Genomic DNA, 14792 nt, shown 5'->3' with positions numbered 1-14792 from the left:
CTACACACCATAGATTAAGGTGTGGAGCTCTGCTGTTCTTCATGAATTAATACAAAGTACTATTGTTTTTCTATTCAACTCAAGTCTATTTCTTCTCCAAGATATTCATTCGCACCCAAGAACATGATGAATGTGATGATTATGTGACACTCATCACCATTCTCACCTATGAACGTGTGACTGACAACCACTTCCATTCTACATGCAAACAAGCTTGAATGTGTATCTCTTGGGTTTCTAATCTCAGATTGGAACCTTCGTGATATAGGCTAGAATTATTGGCGGCCATTCCTAAGATCCAGAATGTCTAAACCTTGTCTGTGGTATTCTGAGTAGGATCTGGGAAGGGATGAATGTGACGAGCTTCAAACTCGCGATTGTTGGGCGTGTGACAGACGCAAAAGGATCAATGGATCCTATTCCAGCATGATCGAGAACCGACAGATGATTAGTCGTGCGGTGACAGCGCATTTGGAACGTTTTCACTAAAAGGAAGGGAAGTAGCCATTGACAACGGTGATGCCCAACATAAAGCTTGCCATAGAAAAGAGTGTGAATGATTAGAAGAAGGCAATAGGAAAGCAGAGGTTCAGGAGGAACAAAGCATCTTCATACGCTTATCTGAAATTCCAACCAAAGAATTACATAAGTATCTCTATCTTTATTTTATGTTTTATTTAACTTTTAATTATCATTTCTTCATCACCATCTGAATTCGCCTGACTGAGATTTACAAGGTAACCATAGCTTGCTTCAAGCCGACAGTCTCCATGGGATCGACCCTTACTCACGTAAGGTATTACTTGGACGACCCAGTGTACTTGCTGGTTAGTTGTGCGAAATTATGACAAAGTGTGATTCATGTTTAAGAGCTCCAAGTCCTTTGGCGCCATTGTTGATGATCACAATTTCGTGCACCAAGTTTTTGGCACCGTTGCCGGGGATTATTCGAGTTTGGACAACTGACGGTTTATCTTGTTGCTTAGATTATGTACTTTTCTTTTTATTTTTCATAATTTTTAAGAATGAATTCTAGAGTTTCAAGGTGATGTTCTTATCATCACAAAAGCTGATTGATCCTCATCAATTTAGCTGCTGAATGTAATTTCCTACGGAAGCTTGGCCAACCATGTCTAATCTTTTTAGACTGAAGCTTTAGACTAACATTGCATGATTCCTGGAATTCTTATTAAAAGTTTTGATTCTCCTTATTTTCTTTTCTATATAAGTTTCGAAAATCACAAAAAAAAAATTTATAAAATCATAAAAATAAAAAATATTTTATGTTTCTTGTTTGAGTCTAGTGTCAATTTTTAAGTTTGGTGTCAATTGCATTCTCCTTGCATTTTTCGAATATATGCATTATGTTCTTCATTAATCTTCAAGTTGTTATTGATGATTTCATTGCTCTGATCTTTAAATTCTCTTGTTTTGTGCGTTTTGTTGTTTCTCATATGCATTCTCAATTTGTTAGTGTCTCTTATATGAAAATTTTTAAGTTTGGTGTCCTGCATGCATTGTTTGTTTGATTTGAGTTTCCTAAGATTAATTATATTTTGATTATTTCTCATCATTAAAAATTCAAAAATATTTTCAAAAATTGTGTCTTTTCAAGTCAATAATACAGAGAATTGAAGATTCAGAACATTCAGCAGAGGAATCAAACAGAAAAAGCTGGGCGTTCAAAACGCCTAGTGAAGAAGGAAAACAGGCGTTTAAATGCCAGCCAGGGTACCTGGCTGGGCGTTTAACGCCCAAAAGTGTAGCATTCTGGGCGTTTAATGCCAGAAGGACACTAGAGGGAAGATTTTGTTTTTAATTCAATTTTTTTTCAAATCTTCATAATTTTTCAAAATCAAATCTTTTTCAAATCATATCTTTTCAATCATATCTTTTCAAAATCAATTTCTTTTCAATTTTTTTATTTATTACTATTTTCAAAAATCCTTGCTACAATTAATAATTTAATTCAAGATTTTCTAGTTGTTACTTGCTTATTAAGAAAGAATCAAAAGTTTTAATTCTAGAATCATATCTTCTAATTTCTTGTTAGTCAAGTAATCAACTTTAATTTTAAAACTTTCTCTTTTTAATTTGATTTTCAATCATATCTTCTCAATCATATCTTTTCAATCACATCTTTTTCAAAATTAACTCTCAATCATATCTTTTTGATTTCTAATTTCAAAATCTTTTTCAAAAATCACTTAATTTCTTTCCCAATCTTAATTTTCAAAAATCCTTTACCAAATTTTCAAAATTTCTTTTAATTATTTCAAAATCTTTTACTTTAAATTTCGAAAATTCTTCCCCTCTTCTCACAGCCTTCTATTTAAGGGACTAACACTCCTCCTCAAGGTACAATTCGAACTCTATCCCTCTTGATAAGTTCGAATTCTCTTCTATCTACCTCCTCCTTCTATTCTTTTTTTCCTTTGACACCTCAAGGAATCTCTATACTGTGACATAGAGGATTCCCTACTTTCTTGTTCTCTTCTCTTTCATATGAGCAGGAACAAAGATAAAGGCATACTTGTTCAAGCTGATCCTGAACCTGAAAGGACCTTGAAGAGAAATCTAAGAGAAGCTAAAGAACAATTCTCTTTAGAGGGCCTAACAGAGCTTTTCAAGGACGAAGAAACCATGGCAGCCAAAAACAACAATGCCAACAATGTAAGGAAGGTGCTTGGTGACTTTACTGCACTTACTCCCGACTTCTATGGGAGAAGCATCTCAATCCCTGCCATTGGAGCAAACAACTTTGAGCTTAAGCCTCAATTAGTTTCTCTAATGCAACTGAATTGCAAGTTTCATGGACTTCCATTAGAAGATCCTCATCAGTTCTTAGATGAATTCTTGCAAATCTGTGACACTGTCAAGACCAATGGGGTTGACCCTGAAGTCTACAGACTTATGCTTCTTCCTTTTACTGTAAGAGACAAAGCTAGGACATGGTTAGATTCACAACCTAAAGAAAGCCTGAACTCTTGGGAAAAGCTAGTTAATGCCTTCTTGGCAAAGTTCTTTCCACCTCAAAAATTAAGCAAGCTTAGAGTGGAAGTCCAAACCTTCAGACAGAAGGAAGGTGAATCCCTCTATGAAGCTTGGGAAAGATACAAGCAATTGATCAGAAGGTGCCCTTCTGACATGCTTTCAGAATGGAGCATCATAGGTATTTTCTATGATGGCATGTCTGAACTATCCAAGATGTCATTGGATAGCTCTACTGGAGGATCTCTTCATCTGAAGAAGACGCCTGCAGAAGCTCAGGAACTCATTGAAATGGTTGCAAATAACCAATTCATGTACACTTCTGAAAGGAATCCTATGAATAATGGGATAGCTCAGAAGAAAGGAGTTCTTGAGATTGATACTCTGAATGTCATATTGGCTCAGAATAAAATATTGACCCAACAAGTCAATATGATTTCTCAGAGTCTGTCTGGAATGCAAGCAGCAACAAGCAGTACTAAGGAAGCTTCCTCTGAAGAAGAAGCTTATGATCCTGAGAACCCAGCAATGGAAGAGGTGAATTACATGGGAGAACCCTATGAAAACACCTATAATCCTTCATGGAGAAATCATCCAAATCTCTCATGGAAGGATCAATAGAGACCTCAACAAGGTTTCAACAACAATAATGGTGGAAGAAACAGGTTTAGCAATAGCAAACCTTTTCCATCATCTTCTCAGCAACAGATAGAGAATTCTAAGCAAAGCCACTCTGACTTGGCAACCATTGTCTCTGATCTAATCAAAACCACTCAAAGTTTCATGACTGAAACAAGGTCCTCCATTAGAAATTTGGAGGCACAAGTGGGTCAGCTGAGTAAAAAAATTACTGAACTCCCTCCTAGTACTCTCCCAAGCAATACAGAAGAGAATCCAAAAAGAGAGTGCAAGGCCATAACCACAACCCATACAGCCGAACCTGGAGAGGAGGAAGAGGCAGTGATCTCCATTGAGGAAGACCTTAATGGACGTCCACTGACCTCCATGGAGTTTCCTGATGAGGAACCATGGAAATCTGAAGCTCACACAGAGACCATAAAGATTTTATTGAATTTACTTCTGCCATTCATGAGCTCTGATGAATATTCTTCCTCTGAAGAGGATGAAGATGTTACTGAAGAGCAAGTTGCTAAGTACCTTGGAGAAATCATGAAGCTAAATGCCAAGTTGTTTGGTAATGAGACTTGGAAGGATGAACCTCCATTGCTCATCAAAGAACTGGATGACTTGACTAGGCAGAGATTACCTCTAAAGAGACAAGACCCTGGGAAATTCCCAATCCCTTGTACCATAGGCACCATGAGCTTTGAGAAGGCTCTGTGTGACCTAGGGTCAAGCATAAACCTCATGCCTCTCTCTGTAATGGAGAAGCTAGGGATCATTGAGGTACAAGCTGCAAGAATCTCACTGGAGATGGCAGACAATTCAAAGAAACAAGCTTATGGACTTGTAGAGGATGTCTTGGTAAAGGTTGAAGGCCACTACATCCCTGCTGACTTCATAATCCTAGAGACTGGGAAGTGTATGGATGAATCCATCATCCTTGGCAGACCCTTCCTAGCCACAGCAAAAGCTGTGATTGATGTTGACAGAGGAGAATTGATCATTCAAGTGAATGGAGACTCCCTTGTGTTTAAAGCTCAAGGATATCCCTCTGTCACCATGGAGAGGAAGCATGAAGAGCTTCTCTCAATACAGAGTCAAACAGAGCCTTCACAGTCAAACTCTAAGTTTGGTGTTGAACTCCCACATTCAAACTCTAAGTTTGGTGTTGGGAGGTTCCAACATTGCTGATGCGCATAAACTTGTTATGCTACGATTTAGGAAATTGCACGATCGGCAAAATTCCTTCCGGCAAGTGCACCGGTTATCGTCAAGTAAAAACTCACAATAGAGTGAGGTCGAATCCCACAAGGATTGGTTGAGTGAGCAATTCAGATTAGAAGTGTGTTCTAGTTGAGCGGAATCAAGATTTAGATGAGAATTGCGGAATGTAAAATTGGCGGGAAAAGTAAATGACAAGAAATTGAAATGGCGGAATCTTAAATTGCATGAATTAAAGAGCAGAATGTAAATTGCTGAAATTAAAAGGGAATGGGGGTGATTGCAAGAATTGAGTTGCAGAATGTAAAGAGAAATTGGAAATCAGAAATGGGGAATTCATTGGGTGTTAGGAGATATTGAGATCTCCGAATCAAAACATGTATATCTCTTCCTCAACCAATGCGTTCATTAAATTTTGCTTGGCAATCTTATATGATTGGATCCCAATCCCTTGGCTCACCAATTCTCTCTAAAAACAAACAAATTCCCAATCCCTTGGTTTAAATGTTCATAAGAAGAGATGATGCTCGATCACTGATTATACCACACAGTTTCATGAACCACAATTTGGTAGGATTACATGTCACAATATCCATCCAAACCCCAATCCAATTCACTGTGAGAAAGCTTCTCTAGCATGAATCCTCCATTCCTTTCCCAAGGTTCCGAAGGATTCCAATTATGGGTAGTTTCTTTCCCAAGACAACTACCCAATGGAATTAGAACGAGAAACTTTCTAACAAAATTCAAGAGAAAAGATTGAAGAAGAAGATAAACTATTATTGATTCATTGAATTACAATAGAGCTCCCTAACCCAATGAAAGGGGTTTAGTGAGTCATAGCTCTGAATTCAACTACAAAGATATGAAAACTAGCTAAAAATGAAAAGGTAAAAAAGTTCCAAAAGTCCCCCTCTAACTTAAATTCTATCCTATTTATACACTTTCTATATTGAGCTTCTGTTGTGTTTCTTGGGCTTTGAGGCCTCTCCCTGCTTTCCTTTTGCTTTGGGTTTATGATCCATAATCTTGATGAGGCTGCTGATCCAAATTCTGTAACATTCATTGAGCCAACTTAGTGATAATCAAATAATGACACATGACTCAACAAATTGAAATTTCAGACTCATCAATCCTTCAGGCCCAGTCCCATAAACCATGATATTCAATTGGGTTTCATGCCAGAGTAAGTTTAAGTTAATGTTTGTGCTCAAAGACTAACTTAAACCGCAATATTTTTGGCCCAGAAACCCTTTCCAAGAGTGGCGTTTAAGTTGCAGTTTAAGCTTAAACTACAGCTTAAACGCCAGACACTTCCAGTGAAGCCTTTTGTAGAAGCACGTTTAAGCTTCAGTTTAAGGTTAAACTGAAGCTTAAACGTGGAAATGGAAGAAGGCAGCCCTGGAGAGTCATGTAGTCGAACACGTTTAAGCTTCAGTTTAAGGTTAAACTGAAGCTTAAACGTGGAGATAGGAAGGGCAGCCCTGGAGGTCGAACACGTTTAAGCTCCAGTTTAAGGTTAAACTGGAGCTTAAACGTGGAAGAGGAGAAAGGTAGCCCTGGAGGTGTCGAACACGTTTAAGCTCCAGTTTAAGGTTAAACTGGAGCTTAAACGTGGAGGAGGAGAAAGCCATCCTGGAGGTCGAACACGTTTAAGCTCCAGTTTAAGGTTAAACTGGAGCTTAAACGTGGAAGAGGAGAAAGGTAGCCCTGGAGGTGTCGAACACGTTTAAGCTCCAGTTTGAGGTCAAACTGGAGCTTAAACGTGGAAATGGAGAGAGCAACCCTGGAGGAGAAAACTTGGTCGAACACGTTTAAGCTCCAGTTTAAGGTCAAACTGGAGCTTAAACGTGGAAATGGCTCCCTGGTGCTTTTCCCCTTTCTGGCGTTTAACCTCCAGTTTAAGGTTAAACTGGAGGTTAAACGTGGAACTACCCCCCTTGGTGCCCTTCTCACTTCTGGCGTTTAACCTCCAGTTTAAGGTTAAACTGGAGGTTAAACGTGGAAATGCTTCTTTGATGAGACTTTCATTCTGGCGTTTAACCTCCAGTTTAAGGTTAAACTGGAGGTTAAACTTCAATTTCAGCATTTCTTAGCCTTCCTGATTCTGGCGTTTAAGCTCCAGTTTAGGCTTAAACTGGAACTTAAACTCCACATGTGATATTCAAGCTTCCTTTATTGATTTTGTTGCTTCCTTGCTTAGCCTCTTCTTCCCTGAAATCATCCAAACAATTGCATCAAAGTCTTGCAAAATTTCATGAGACATCTTCCATTAATAGCATTCAAGTAATATAACTAAAAACTCATGGAATTTGCATCAAAATCATACTGTTTGGATGGTTCATTGCTTTGTTCTCATTTTAACCATTCTTGGTTACTTTAAGCTCAAGAAAATGCATAAAACAACTAAAACTAACAGAAAAATGCTAGTGAAACTAGCCTAAGATGCCTTGGCATCAATTGCTCTGAACATTTGTGAGGCTCCATGAGAGCCACTGTCAAGCTATTGACATTAAAGAAGCGCTTGTTGGGAGGCAAACCAATTTTTACTTATCTATGTTAAATTTTTATTTTCTTTTGTTATTTTATGTTTTCTGTAGGTTGATGATCATGTGAAGTCACAAAAACAATTGAAAAAGAAAAAACAAAAGGAAAACCAGAATGAAAAAATAGAACACCCTGGAGGAGAAACTTACTGGGGTTTAAACGCCAGTAAGGGTAGCAGAATGGGCGTTAAACGCCCATTCTGGCACCATTCTGGGCGCTTAACGCCAGAAATAGGCACCAGACTGGCGTTTAACGCCAGGAATGGGCAAGAAGCTAGTGTTAAACGCCAGAAATGGGCAGCAGCCTGGCGTTTAACGCCAGGATTGGCAGCAATGGGCGTTTTGCACGCCACATGGTGCAGGGATGAGAAATCCTTGACACCTCAAGATCTGTGGACCCCACAGGATCCCCACCTACCCCACCTCTCTCTCTCTTCTTCACCCATTCACCAATCACCTCAATACCTCTTCCCCAAAAACCCCTCACCTATCAAATCCCACCATTCTCTTCACCACTCACATCCATCCTTCATAAAACCGCACCTACCTCACCATTCAAATTCAAACCAATTTCCCACCCAAACCCACCCATAATGGCCGAACCATACACCCCCTCCACTCCTATATAAACCCATCTTCACTCCTTCATTTTCACAAAATATACACACTACTTCTCCCCCTTGGCCAAAACACTAAGCCCACTCCATTTCCTCTATTTCTTCTTCTTCTACTCTCTTCTTTCTTCTTTTGCTCGAGGACGAGCAATCTTCTAAGTTTGGTGTGGTAAAAGCTAAAGCTTTTTATGTTTTTCCATAACCATTAATGGCACCAAAGGCCGGAGAAACCTCTAGAAAGAGGAAAGGGAAGGCACAAGCTTCCACCTCCGAGTCATGGGAGATGGAGAGATTCCTCTCAAAGGTGCATCAAGACCATTTCTATGAAGTTGTGGCCAAGAAGAAGGTGATCCCCGAGGTCCTTTTTAAGCTCAAAAAGGGCGAATATCTGGAGATCCGACATGAGATCCGAAGAAGAGGTTGGGAAGTTCTCACCAACCCCATTCAACAAGTCAGAATCTTAATGGTTCAAGAGTTCTATGCCAATGCATAGATCACCAAGAACCATGATCAAAGTGTGAACCCGGACCCCTAGAATTGGCTTACAATGGTCCGAGGGAAATACTTAGATTTTAGTCCAGAAAATGTAAGGTTGGCATTCAACTTGCCCATGATGCAAGGAGATGCACACCCATACACTAGAAGGGTCAACTTTGATCAAAGGTTGGACCAAGTCCTCATGGACATCTGTGAAGAGGGCGCTCAATGGAAGAGAGATTCAAGAGGGAAGCCGGTTCAACTAAGAAGGCATGACCTCAAGCCCGTGGCTAGGGGATGGTTGGAGTTCATCCAATGCTCAATCATTCCTACTAGCAACCTATCTGAAGTTACTATAGATTGGGCTATCATGATTCATAGCATCATGATTAGAGAGGAAGTAGAAGTTCATGAGGTTATATCCCAAGAACTCTACAAGGTGGCGGATAAGTCCTCTACTGTAGTAAGGTTAGCCTTCCCTCACCTCATTTGTCACCTCTGCAATTCAGTTGGAATTGACATAGAGGGAGACATCCTTATTGATGAGGACAAGCCCATCACTAAGAAAAAGATGGAGCAAACAAGAGACCCCACTCATGGACAAGAGCATGAGGAAACTCCTCATCATGAAATTCCTGAGATGCCTCAAGGGATGCATTTTTCTCCACAAAACTATTGGGAGCAAATCAACACCTCCCTAGGAGAATTAAGTTCCAACATGGGACAACTAAGGGTGGAGCACCAAGAGCATTCCCTCCTCCTCCATGAAATTAGAGAAGACCAAAGAACCATGAGAGAGGAACAACAAAGGCAAGGAAGAGACATTGAGGAGCTCAAGCACTCCATAAGATCTTCAAGAGGAAGAACAAGCCGCCATCACTAAGGTGGACCCGTTCTTTAATTTTCTTGTTCCTTATTTTCTGTTTTTCGAATTTTTATGCTTTATGTTTATTCATGTTTGTGTCTTTATTATATGATCACTAGGGTCTGAGTGTCTATGCCTTCAAGCTATGAAAATGAATCCATCACCTTTCTTAAATGAAAAATGTTTTTAATTGAAAAAGAAAAAGAAGTACATAAATTTTGAATTTTAAAACAGTTTAATTATTTTGATGTGGTGGCAATACTATTGTTTTTCTAAATGAATACTTGAACAGTGCATATTTTTTAATTTGATTGTTTATGAATGTTAAAATTGTTGGCTCTTGAAAGAATGATGGGAAAAGGAAAAATGTTATCTGATGATCTGAAAAATCATAAAACTAATTCTTGAAGCAAGAAAAAGCAGTGAAAAGCTTGCAGAAAAAAAGGATATATGCGAAAAAAAAAAGAGAAAAGAAAAAGAAATAAAAAAAGGAAAAGCAAGCAAAAAAAGCCAATACCCCTTTAAACCAAAAGGCAAGGGTGATAAAAAGGATCCAAGGCTTTGAGCATCAGTGGATAGGAGGGCCCACAGGAATAAAATCCTGGCCTAAGCGGCTAAACCAAGCTGTCCCTAACCATGTGCTTGTGGCGTGAAGATGTCAAGTGAAAACTTAAGACTGAGCGGTTGAAGTCGTAGTCCAAAAGCAAAAAGAGTGTGCTTAAGAGCTCTGGACACCTCTAATTGGGGACTCTAGCAAAGCTGAGTCACAATCTGAAAAGGTTCACCCAGTTATGTGTCTGTGGCATTTATGTATCCGGTAGTAATACTGGAAAACAAAATGCTTAGGGTCACGGCCAAGACTCATAAAGTAGATGTGTTCAAGAATCAACATACTTAACTAGGAGAATCAATAACACTATCTGGATTCTGAGTTCCTATAGAAGCCAATCATTCTGAACTTCAAAGGATAAACTGAGATGCCAAAACTATTCAGAAGCAAAAAGCTAAAAGCCCCGCTCATCTAATTAATACTGATCTTCATAGATGTTTTTGGAATTCATTGTATATTCTCTTCTTTTTATCCTATTTGATTTTCAGTTGCTTGGGGACAAGCAATAATTTAAGTTTGGTGTTGTGATGAGCGGATAATTTATACGCTTTTTGGCATTGTTTTTAGTATATTTTGGTTAATTTTTATTATGTTTTTATTAGTTTTTAAATAAAAATCACTTTTCTGGACTTTACTATGAGTTTGTGCATTTTTCTGTAATTTCAGGTATTTTCTGGCTGAAATTGAGGGAGCTGAGCAAAAATCTGATTCAGAGGCTGAAAAAGGACTGCAGATGTTGTTGGATTCGGACCTCCCTGAACTCGAAGTGGATTTTCTGCAGCTACAGAAGCCCAATTGGCACGCTCTCAATTGCGTTGGAAAGTAGACATTCTGGGATTTCCAGCAATATATAATAGTCCATACTTTGCCTAAGATTTGATGGCCCAAATAGGCGTTCCATGTCAGCTCAAGAATTCTGGCGTTTAACGCCGGAACTGGCACAAAAGCTGGAGTTAAATGCCCAAACTGGCACAAAAGCTGGCGTTTAACTCCAAGAAAAGTCTCTACACATGGAAGCTTCAATGCTCAGCCCAAGCACACACCAAGTGGGCCCGGAAGAAGATTTCTGCATTAATTCCCTATTTCTGTAAACCCTAGGTTACTAGTTCTCTATAAATAGGACCTTTTGCTATTGTATTTTCATCTTTTGATCATCTTGGAATCATGTTTTGATGATTGAACCCTCTTTGGGAGGCTGGCCATTCGGCCATGCCTAGACCTTGTTCTTATGTATTTTCAACGGTGGAATTTCTACACACCATAGATTAAGGTGTGGAGCTCTGCTGTTCTTCATGAATTAATACAAAGTACTATTATTTTTCTATTCAACTCAAGTCTATTTCTTCTCCAAGATATTCATTCGCACCCAAGAACATGATGAATGTGATGATTATGTGACACTCATCACCATTCTCACCTATGAACGCGTGACTGACAACCACTTCCGTTCTACATGCAAACAAGCTTGAATGTGTATCTCTTGGGTTTTTAATCTCAGATTGGAACCTTCGTGGTATAGGCTAGAATTATAGGCGGCCATTCCTGAGATCCGGAACGTCTAAACCTTGTCTGTGGTATTCTGAGTAGGATCTGGGAAGGGATGACTGTGACGAGCTTCAAACTCGTGATTGTTGGGTGTGTGACTGATAAACCACTATTTTATTGTTTATCTTGTGCTCAATTGAGTGGATTTTATCAACTCTTTACCCACTTATTCATACTATTTGCATGGTTTTACATTTGCCTTCCTAATTATGTGCTTTGATTGAAAACATGCTTCTTTGGTCTTAAGTTCCCTCTGTTTAAATCCTCTCTTGTTACCATTAGATGCCTTGATATGTGTGTTAAGTGATTTCAGAGATTACAGGGCAGGAATGGCTTGGAGGATAGAAAGGAAGCATGCAAAAGTGGAAGGAATACAAGAAGTTGAAGAAGTTGCTAAGCTGTTCAGCCTGACCTCTCTGCACTCAAACAGCTATAACTTGAGCTATAGAGGTCCAAACGACGTAGTTCTAGTTGCGTTGGAAAGCTAACGTTCGGGGCTTCGATTTAATATATAATATACCATAGTTGCCCTAACGCTGGGTGACGCGATCGCATGACCCATGCGGCTGCGTCGCAGTGACGAAAATCAGCGTGTTTGAATTTGCAACCAGCGAATTCTGGGCTGTTTCTGACCCAGTTTGCGGCCCAGAAAAACACAGATTAGAGACTATAAAGTGGGGGAATACATCCATTCATAAACAAGCTTTCACATTCACAATTTTAGGAGTAGATGTAGCTTTTAGAGAGAGAGGTTCTCTCCTCTCTCTTAAGATTAGGATTTAGGACTTCTCTTAGTTTTAGGAGTGACTCTCAATCCCAGGTTCAATGTTCTTTTACTTTATATTTATCTCTTACTCTCAGATATTTTAATGCTTATATTAGATATGTTGCCTATTTGGCTTATGCTACATTCATGTTATGATTTTCTTAATTAATATTATTTGAGGTATTTCAGATTTATGATTGCTTTCTTTTATTTATATAAATAATTTAGATTTTTCCCTTTTGGCTTTGGTTGATTAATTGGTGACTCTTGAGTTATCAAACTCATTGTTGATTGAAAATTGGAATTCTTCAAGAAGTAATTTGAGTTCCAATAACTCTAGCCTTTCCCAAGGAAAGACTAGGACTCGAGGAATCGAAATTAATTCATCCACTTAACTTACCTTCATAGTTAGAGGTTAACAAAGTGGGAGAAAAATCCAACTCTCATCATAATCGATAAGGATAACTAGGACAGGACTTCCAGTTCTCATACTTTGCCAAGAGTTTATTTTACAATTATTATTATTTTATTTTACTTGTCATTCAACTAACTTTTTACCTTAATCCAAAACCCCAAACATATCCTTGCATAACCAATAATAAGAACATACCTCCCTGCAATTCCTTGAGAAGACGACCCGATGTTTAAATACTCGGTTATTAATTTTAAGCGGTTTGTTACTTGTGACAACCAAATGTTTGTATGAAAGGACTTTTGAAGGTTTAGAAACTATACTTGCAACGAGGATTTGTCCACAAAATTCTAGACCACGCAAAAGTTCTCTCATCAGTGACAGACGCAAAAGGATCAATGAATCCTATTCCAGCATGATCGAGAACCGACAGATGATTAGTCGTGCGGTGACAACGCATTTGGAACGTTTTCACTGAGAGGACGGGAAGTAGCCATTGACAACGGTGATGCCCAACATAAATCTTGCCATGGAAAGGAGTATGAATGATTGGAAGAAGGCAATAGGAAAGCAGAGGTTCAGGAGGAACAAAGCATCTTCATACGCTTATCTGAAATTCCAACCAAAGAATTACATAAGTATCTCTATCTTTATTTTATGTTTTATTTAACTTTTAATTATCAATTCTTCATCACCATCTGAATTCGACTGACTGAGATTTACAAGGTGACCACAGCTTGCTTCAAGCCGACAGTCTCCGTGGGATCGACCCTTACTCACGTAAGGTATTACTTGGATGACCCATTGCACTTGCTGGTTAGTTGTGCGAAATTGTGACAAAGTGTGATTCATGTTTAAGAGCTCCAAGTCCTTTGGCGCCATTGTTGATGATCACAATTTCGTGCACCAATGAGCTCCAAGAGTTTGAGAAGAACCAAGTTTGGACATTAGTTCCTAGGCTAAATGGAAAGAAAATGACTGGAACCAAGTGGATTTTTCGGAACAAGCTAGGAGAGGATGGTAGCATTGCAAGAAACAAGGCAAGGCTGGTGGCACAAAGATATGGCCAAGAAGAAGGAATAGACTTTGATGAATCCTTTGCCCCTGTTGCTCGAATGGAAGCCGTAAGACTTCTCTTAGCTTATGCTGCATTTTTTGGTTTTAAATTATATCAAATGGATGTGAAATGTGCATTTTTAAATGGTGTGATAGATAGGGAAGTGTATGTGGAGCAACCACCAGGTTTTGAAAATAAAGAGTTTTCCAACCATGTTTTCAAATTATCTAAAGCTCTCTATGGTTTGAGACAAGCTCCTAAAGCTTGGTGTGAGAGACTTAGTACCTTTCTTTTGAAAAATATTTTTTCAAAGAGGCACCACAGACACTACCCTCTTTATCAAAAATTCTAATGATTCCTTCATTTTAGTCCAAATATATGTTGATGACATTATTTTTGGACCAGCCAATGAATCCCATTGTACTGAATTTGGAAAACTCATGACAAGTGAATTTGACATAAGTATGATGGGTGAACTTAATTTTTTCTTTGGGCTACAAATTAAAAAAACTAAAGAAGGTATTTTCATTCATCAAGAGAAGTATGCCAAGGAATTAGTTAAAAAATTTGGTATGGAAAATGCCAAACCCATGGGAACTCCCATGCACCCTAATTCAAAACTAGATAAGGGAGAAACTGAGAATGATGTAGATGAGACTAGGTATAGAGGAATGATTGGTTCTCTTATGTACTTAACTTCCTCTAGACCCGATATTGTACAAAGTGTTGGATTGTGTTCAAGGTTCCAATCCAAACCAAAAGAGTCACATCTTTCTACAGTTAAAAGGATAATTAGATATATTCATGGCACATCCAATTTTAGTCTTTGGTATCCTAAGATTGATGATTTCTCTGCAGTTGGTTATTGTGATGTAGATTTTACCGGTGATAGAGTTGATAGGAGAAGCACTTCAGGCTTACGTTGCTTTCTTGGAAAGTCTTTGAATGTTTGGTCAAGTAAGAAGCAGCCAATAGTGGCTTTATCCACGGCAGAGACTGAGTATATAGCTGCTTCCTGGTGCACAAAAATTGTGATCATCAACAATGGCGCCAAAGACTTGGTG

The 14792-nt window shown here is 38.7% G+C and overlaps 1 non-coding gene across 1 annotated transcript; it reads right to left on the bottom strand.

Annotated features, from left to right (window-relative positions):
• Window positions 1-3045: 3045 nt before the first annotated feature.
• On the bottom strand, window positions 3046-3153 carry LOC112787564 (small nucleolar RNA R71). Its single transcript, XR_003194970.1, has one exon. It is a non-coding gene; the product is annotated as a small nucleolar RNA R71 (small nucleolar RNA).
• Window positions 3154-14792: the final 11639 nt, after the last annotated feature.

The sequence above is a fragment of the Arachis hypogaea genome, chromosome 20 (genome assembly GCF_003086295.3).
Source record: "Arachis hypogaea cultivar Tifrunner chromosome 20, arahy.Tifrunner.gnm2.J5K5, whole genome shotgun sequence".
NCBI classification, from domain to species: Eukaryota; Viridiplantae; Streptophyta; class Magnoliopsida; order Fabales; family Fabaceae; genus Arachis; species Arachis hypogaea.
The sequence above is the reverse complement of the archived record's forward strand: the minus strand, read 5'-3'. Positions and strand labels throughout refer to the sequence as shown.